The 7,133-nt window shown below is 40.9% G+C and overlaps 1 pseudogene across 1 annotated transcript; it reads left to right on the top strand.

The window, feature by feature from the left end:
• The first annotated feature begins 4,600 nt into the window (after window positions 1–4,600).
• On the top strand, window positions 4,601–5,346 carry LOC309971338 (N-alpha-acetyltransferase 50-like; annotated as a pseudogene). The gene has a single exon. The product of its transcript is annotated as an N-alpha-acetyltransferase 50-like (transcript).
• The last annotated feature ends 1,787 nt before the right edge of the window (window positions 5,347–7,133 follow it).

Raw genomic sequence — 7,133 nt, 5'->3', positions numbered from 1 at the left:
ATTCTCTGCCCACTGTGTAGTTAAGTTAGGAATCAATAACCAACAGACAGCTAGTAAACCCCCATATTTCTAGTCTTCCAGTCAACATATGGGTCAGAAAATCATGATGGAAACTAGAAGACATTTAGAACTGAAGGGATTGGTGCTATCACAGCAATATAACTTCCATCTAGTAAGGCCCTACTCCAGGGGGTTTTACCCAGCATACTGGTGAACACTGAACCCTTTACATGTATACTGCCAAAATAATCAATATAAGACATTTATTTAAACTGTAATTGGTTAAACACACCATTATTAAAAAATCTATATTTAGCAGAATACATATATATGTAAAATATATATGTAAGTTTGTTTATGTAAAGAGAAGACATTCAAAACATCAATAGCAATTATCTAGGGCTAATAGCTTATAGATGGTTTTTATCCTCTTCATATCTTTCGATCTTTTCTATATTCTCTACAGTGAGTCCGTATTATTTTTATAATCAGAAAAACAACCTTAAAGTTTAAAAAATAAAAACAATATTAAGAATGTATAAATTGGGATTCTGTACATTAAAATATTTATTTTGGCTTCCAGAAACAGAAATCTCAAGTAAAAAATTGCTTAAAAGTCAAGGCTATTCCTTGGCTAACATACTGATAAGGTCTAGGAAGGGCAAAGGTGAGGCGTGGTTCAGTCAGGTCTCCAGCTCTGTTTTCTGCCTTGTTATTTGACCTGATCTCCTCTTTTGCAAGCTTCATCCTTAGGCTGCCAACATATTTGGACAACAATGTCCAGAAGAAGAGGACCCATGACTTCTGGTAGACATCTACTGTGAGCAAGCAAATTCTTTCACAGAAGTCCTCAGCATACTTCTTTTCCAATGTCTCATTGACTCATTCCTGAACCAATCTACACGGCATTTACGCCTGAATTCCAGAGCCATTTACTGGAACGGGTATGGATTTATTCCTGGAAAATGAGGCCCACCCCTGGTACTCAGAGTGGGATGCAAGAATAAAATCTGGGGTCAAGTAGGGAGGTTGAAATGGGTGCAATGCCCATTATAGGCCCAAGTACCTAAGCCCCAGAGCCTATCCATTACATTACCTCATCACAACCACTCGACTCCCTCCCCCTCATAAATAGCTTCCTAATAAATATATGTATCAAAATTGTGTATGTTCTGATTAGAATCAAGAAAGACAATTACAAAATAAATATGTAGCTAATTATCTAAAATAGTTAAAATGGGGTGGAGGTCGTGGCACAGAGATTTTGTCATTAAGAATTAGTCTTTGTTTATTATGGCTTTAAATACCTTTATGTCACCGTTCCCACAGAATATTTCATTAGAGTTGTTCAACATTTTTGAATGAATAAATGCATGACTACCTTAAATCTATTTGAAATCTTATATCAATAGTCCTTTTTTCTTTAGTCAACTCTTAAAACATCATCTGTATGATGAGAGATACATTTTTCCTAAGAGAAAGCAAACTTATTATTGCCATTTTTACATCTTTTCATCCTAATTCTTGCATTGTTAGAAAGAAATGAAATTGCTCAGACATGAGGAAAAGGAAAGAAGAGATGAGAAATTATATGAAAAAATCCACAGACCGTACATGCTTTCTCTAAGTGGTCAAGTCTGAACTCATTGAATCAGACAAGCTGTGGTAGACAACATACAGACCTATAGATGATGTTTTAATTTTAATTATTTTAATTTCTATTTCATTTTAAATTTACTATTAATTTCATGAAGGCATTAGCACAGAAAAATTTAAAACACAACTTTGATGGAGACAGATAAACTATATTAGGATAAAGAAGAATGAATACTTTTTTTATAATCTCCCTAGGAGATTACAATACAGCATTTGACAAAGAAATGACTTGTGAATGCATAAGGCAATTGGAAGTCTAAAGGCAAAGCTATTGGAATGATCTCAGTTAGAAGGTAAGAGGATTAGAGATATGTAAATAACTCAAGCCTCCATAGCTGCACACTGAGATTACTGCTTACAGTGAAGATGTGTAGCCACTCGGGGGAGTATTCTCTATTCGATATTTCTTTCCATGTTGGATTTTGTTCCTTCCTTTTATATCTTAGCATCTGAATCCAAATTCCATCCTAGCAGGGGAACAAAGATAATGATGCAGATTCTTTCTGTAAACCTGATGAATCTAGGAGCTGAAGGAAAGGACATCAGGCTGAAGGAGGCTGTAGGATAAAAGCTTTCCCTACCAGCACCCTGTTGCTAGCCTATTCCTTTCACTCAGTCATTCACAAATATTTATGTGTTCAGGCACTGTGCTGGGGCTACAAGAGTAAACAGACAAAAAGGGTTTCTGCCCCTCATGGAGTTTCCAGTCCTCTGAAGTGTCCAGATTTAACAGTTAACCACAGGAACCAAAGCCTGACAAGCACAATAAAGGAAAATATTGATACCAGGTGCTATGAGAGGGCATAACAGAGAAAGTTATTTTACTTTGGGTGATCAAGGAGAATCGTCCTGAAAAAAGTGTACTTCTGCCAAGATAAAAGGATGGGTAGAAGTTAGTCAACAAGTTAGGGAGAGAACTTTCCAGGCAGAAAGCGTTTGACATCATCTAGGAACTGAAAGAAAGGTAATGAGACTCTAGTGGCGTGAAGGAGAGAGACAGGGATATGGCATATGGAGGAAAGGTAGGAAATAGCCACGTTATGGGTACTCTTGTAAGTCCTGTTGAGGATTCTGTGTTTCTGTTTGAATGGAAAAGAGGTAAGGAAGTGCTGTAAGATGTAACTTACATTTTATAGGAGCATCTCACTGCCCTGAGGGGAGTGGCCTATAGGGAAGGAAAGAGTGGAGAGACCAATTAGGGAGTTAAAGCAATACTTCAGGAAAGAGACGATGGTGGCTTGGACTATGGGGACAGTAATGGTCATAGAAAGATGTGGTAGACTGCAGGTTTCTTTGGGCATTTAAAAAAAATATTTATTTATTTGTTTTTGGCTGTGTCGGGTCTTAGTTGAGGCATGTGGGACCTTTCGTTGAGGCAGGACCTTTCGTTGTGGCGGGACCTTTCGTTGCAGTGGGACCTTTCGTTGCGGTGCTCAGGCTTCTCTCTTGTTGTGGTGAGCAGGCTTACCTGCCCCGTAACATGTGGGATCTTAGTTCCCCGATAAGGGATCAAACCCATGTCCCCTGCATTGGAAGGCAGATTCTTAACCACTGGACCACCAGGGAAGTCCTTCTTTTGGCATTTGAATGGACAGGACTTGATGGGTTAAAGTTTGAAGGTGAGGGAAAGAAAGGTTTCAAGGATGACACAGCTGCTCTGATATAGATGATCATGTTTCTCTAAAGCTGGGGTTTTGTCAGATGTGTGCAATGGAAGGGGAGTTGGATTAGTTATGAAAAAGATGAATCAGCCATGGGCTTCAAGCTGGATAAGAAAATAAAGACAGATGGGGCAGATGGCTAGAGAGAAGGGAGAGTTGTTTATGGATGAGAGGTCTCCATGATGTTGAAGAGCTACTGTAAGGATGTCTGTCCTTAAGAAACCAGCAGGATAGATGATAACCAAAAGGTAGAATGTTTGAATTAGCAAGTCAGTATTGCTTCTCCCCACCCCACATCCTCAAAACAACAAGCAACAGCTTCTGGATGCCATGAAGGTTTCTGGGTGGTGTCTACCACCTACACACAAGACAGTGACATATCAGAGTGCAAGAAGGATCTGAGCAACAGAAGCACTTAACTGAAAGAGAAGATAAATTATAACTCCTGAAATCCTTTCCGCTTGGCATTAATGTGATAAATTCTTGCATAACGAAGTATCATCTCCTAGTTGTGCCAAGTGTCCATTTTCATGTTCTAATTCATAGTCTTGGAGCTACTCCCTATGTTAAAGCAATTTGATTTAGTTGAGACAAGATGAATGACATACACTTGAAAAGTTAAGTGAAACAATAGAAGATCCTCAAGTATGAGTGAACTGTAGTTTTTAGTGGAAAATAAAATTACTTTTTTGTGTATTTGTATTTGCATTGTCTGCAGGTGTTTGGTATGAACTGCTGCTTACAAAAGAAAACCATACACAGTTGTTTGTGTATTTCACTTTTTAAAGCATTAATATTTGTATTTTTAAAGAAAAATTTAAGGGAAACAAAAATGTTTGCACGACTGCAGAAAGCCTTGGGCGAAATTTCCCCAAACTAGTTTTTTGGAGACTATTTTTGGCCATTATAGATCAAAAATGCAATCTGAAGAAAGATTTTAACAAATTAAATAACACGCTGCCATCGTTAATTTTCTTATTCTATCTCAGCATTGGGGAATTTGAAAGGAAGATACTTTAAGATAATGTATGGACAGCGTGGCGGCGTGGCCGGAGGGAGGCGAGTGCCCCGTGTGCACGTGTGGAGAAGAGGCTGCACCAGCGCGGCGGCGGGAGGTACCCCCGCCCCCTCCGGAGACGCAGAGACGCGCTGCACTCTCGCGGCCTCGGTCACCCGCTCAGCTCCCTGCCCTAGGCGAGGAGGCCGGCTTGCCCGGTTGAGTGGCCCGAGCTCAGGGCGCGGAGAGCTCAGGGCGGCGACGACAACGGCGTTGATATCGGGGGTAACAACGGCCTCAGCTGGCGGGGAAGATGAAAGGCCGAATCGAGTTGGGAGATGTGACATCACACAATATTCAACAGCTGAAGAGATTAAACCAGGTCAACTTTCCAGTCAGCTACAGTGACAAGTTCTATAAGGATGTGCTGGATGGCGAGCTAGCAAAACTTGCCTATTTCAATGATATTGCAGTAGGTGCAGTATGCTGTAGGGTGGATCCTTCACTGAATCAGAAGAGACTTGATTTACATCATGACACTAGGATGTCTGGCACCATACGGAAGGCTAGGAGTAGGAGCTAAAGTGTTAAATCATGTCTTAAACATCTGTGAAAAAAACGGCACTTTTTTTTTTTTTGCACAGGCTCCGGACGCGCAGGCTCAGCGGCCATGGCTCACGAGCCCAGCCGCTCCGCGGCATGTGGGATCCTCCTGGACCAGGGCACGAACCCGTGTCCCCTACATTAGCAGGTGGGCTCTCAACCACTGCGCCACCAGGGAAGCCCAAGATAGCAGTTGTGACAACAGCTATCTGCATGTCCAGATCAGCGGTGAGTCTGCAGTTGACTTCTACAGAAAGCTTGGCTTTGAGATTATTGAGACAAAGAAGAACTACTGTAAGAGGATAGAGCCCGCTGATGCTCATGTGCTGCAGAAAAACCTCAAAGTCCCTTCTGGCCAGAATGCAGATGTGCAAAAGACAGACAACTGAACAAATTACAGAGGAACTTTCTTGCACTTGCTGGTCACCAAATAAAAGAGAGGCCCACTGATTCCCCCCGCCCCCCGCTTTTTTTCTTTTAAAGCTTTCCCCCTTCCTTGTTCTTCCGTTTCTTCCTTTCAAAACTTCCTTCCCTTTCCTCTCAAAGTTTTAAACTTTTAAGGACTTATTAATCGGGTTTGGATTGTTTTAGTTTTCTTATTTTTGTGAGGTGGTTTGATTGCAGGAAGGAGAAGGTATAGATCTGTTTAGTTTCACAGTTAAGATATATGGTCCCAAAAACTTGAGTGTCAATTTCAATTTGTATTTTAATGTCCTGCTTTCACATTGAAGGGCAGAGCCTACAAAATATTGTATACTTCAAAGGACAAGAAGCAGCAGCAGCAATATCCTGTTCTCTAACTCATAGACAAGTTTAGTGTGTTTGTGGTACTTTGGGTTTTTCAAGATTTTGTGGGATACTAATCCCTATACATTGCCTTCACGCCACCTATTGTCCTTCTGAGTATTGGCTCAGGAGTTGGACCATTGTTAGCCTCCTAAGAAATACTAAGCTTATTTTGTTCTGTTAAGCAGTTATTTCTTCCTCCCTCGCTGGTGCCTGAGGGTAGGTGGGACAGTTTGAGTAGGTAGTATTACACTTTGGTCTCAGCACTTGAGTTGAGCTGCTTTTTGCTAATGAGTGGTCTGGGTGTTAGCAGGTTTATTTTTCCTGCTGTTGATTGTTAGAAGTGGCATTAACTTTTAGAGTGTGGGCTGGTGAGAGTAATTTTTTTAATATCCTAGCTAGAGATATGGCCTTTAACTGACCTAAAGAGGTTTGTTGTGATTTGCTATTTTTTCTCCTGTCCTTTTTCTTCAGTAAATCCACAATAGTTAGTCAAACCTTAAAAATGGAGTGGATGTCCTAATAGGTCAATGGCCCTAAATAAACCTGAAGCAGGTGCTGTCTCTTGGACATATTAAAAAATACCTAGGGCTTCCCTGGTGGCGCAGTGGTTGAGAGTCCGCCTGCCGATGCAGGGGACACGGGTTTGTGCCCCGGTCCGGGAAGATCCCACATGCCGCGGAGCGGCTGGGCCCGTGAGCCATGGCCACTGAGCCTGCGCGTCCGGAGCCTGCGCTCCGCAACGGGAGAGGCCACAGCAGTGAGAGGTCCGCGTACCGCAAAAAAAAATTAAAAAAAAACAAACCTAAAAGGAAGCTTAGATGGACTTGTGGCACAACAGATGCATTTAATGTCAGCTAATGTAGACTGTTAGAAGTGTGGCCACTGAGCATTTGATTTTAGAGGAAAGAATATCTAGACAGAATTTTTGAGAATAACATAGCTGTGCTATTGCTTATCTGTTGAAGAACATCCCAGATTTGCTTACACTCTGTGCTTGTGATATTGAGTTTAAGGATTTGGGGGTGCGGGAATTATTAAACATATGTCTTCTATTCTTGGAAAAAGCAGAAGTCTAAATAACGCAAATGTCACTGTGACCTCCTCTAGTGACAGGACTGGTTTATGTCAGATCGTTTTCTGGCACATAGGGAGTGGCTTTAACGGGTCAATAACTTTTTGTAAGATAGAAGACATCTGAAATCTTCATATTTTCCTCCATAATCCCATCTCCAATATTTAAATTTTTCTACATTGCCAATACTGGTGGACCAAGAAATGTTTTTATTAGACTTTAAAACAATGCACAGGGTTTGAATTTTCTGTCATTTGACTTTAAAAGGAAGGTTGCTTCAGAATATTTATCCTCTTATGTAAATTCTGGCATAAAAGTTTCATCTCTTCAAATATGTGGAATGGCAAAATTACAC

This window comes from Leucopleurus acutus, assembly GCF_964270905.1.
Source record: "Leucopleurus acutus genome assembly, chromosome: 14".
Taxonomy (NCBI): Eukaryota; Metazoa; Chordata; class Mammalia; order Artiodactyla; family Delphinidae; genus Leucopleurus; species Leucopleurus acutus.
Note: the sequence above shows the minus strand (reverse complement) of the source record. Positions and strands in the feature narration are given on the sequence as shown.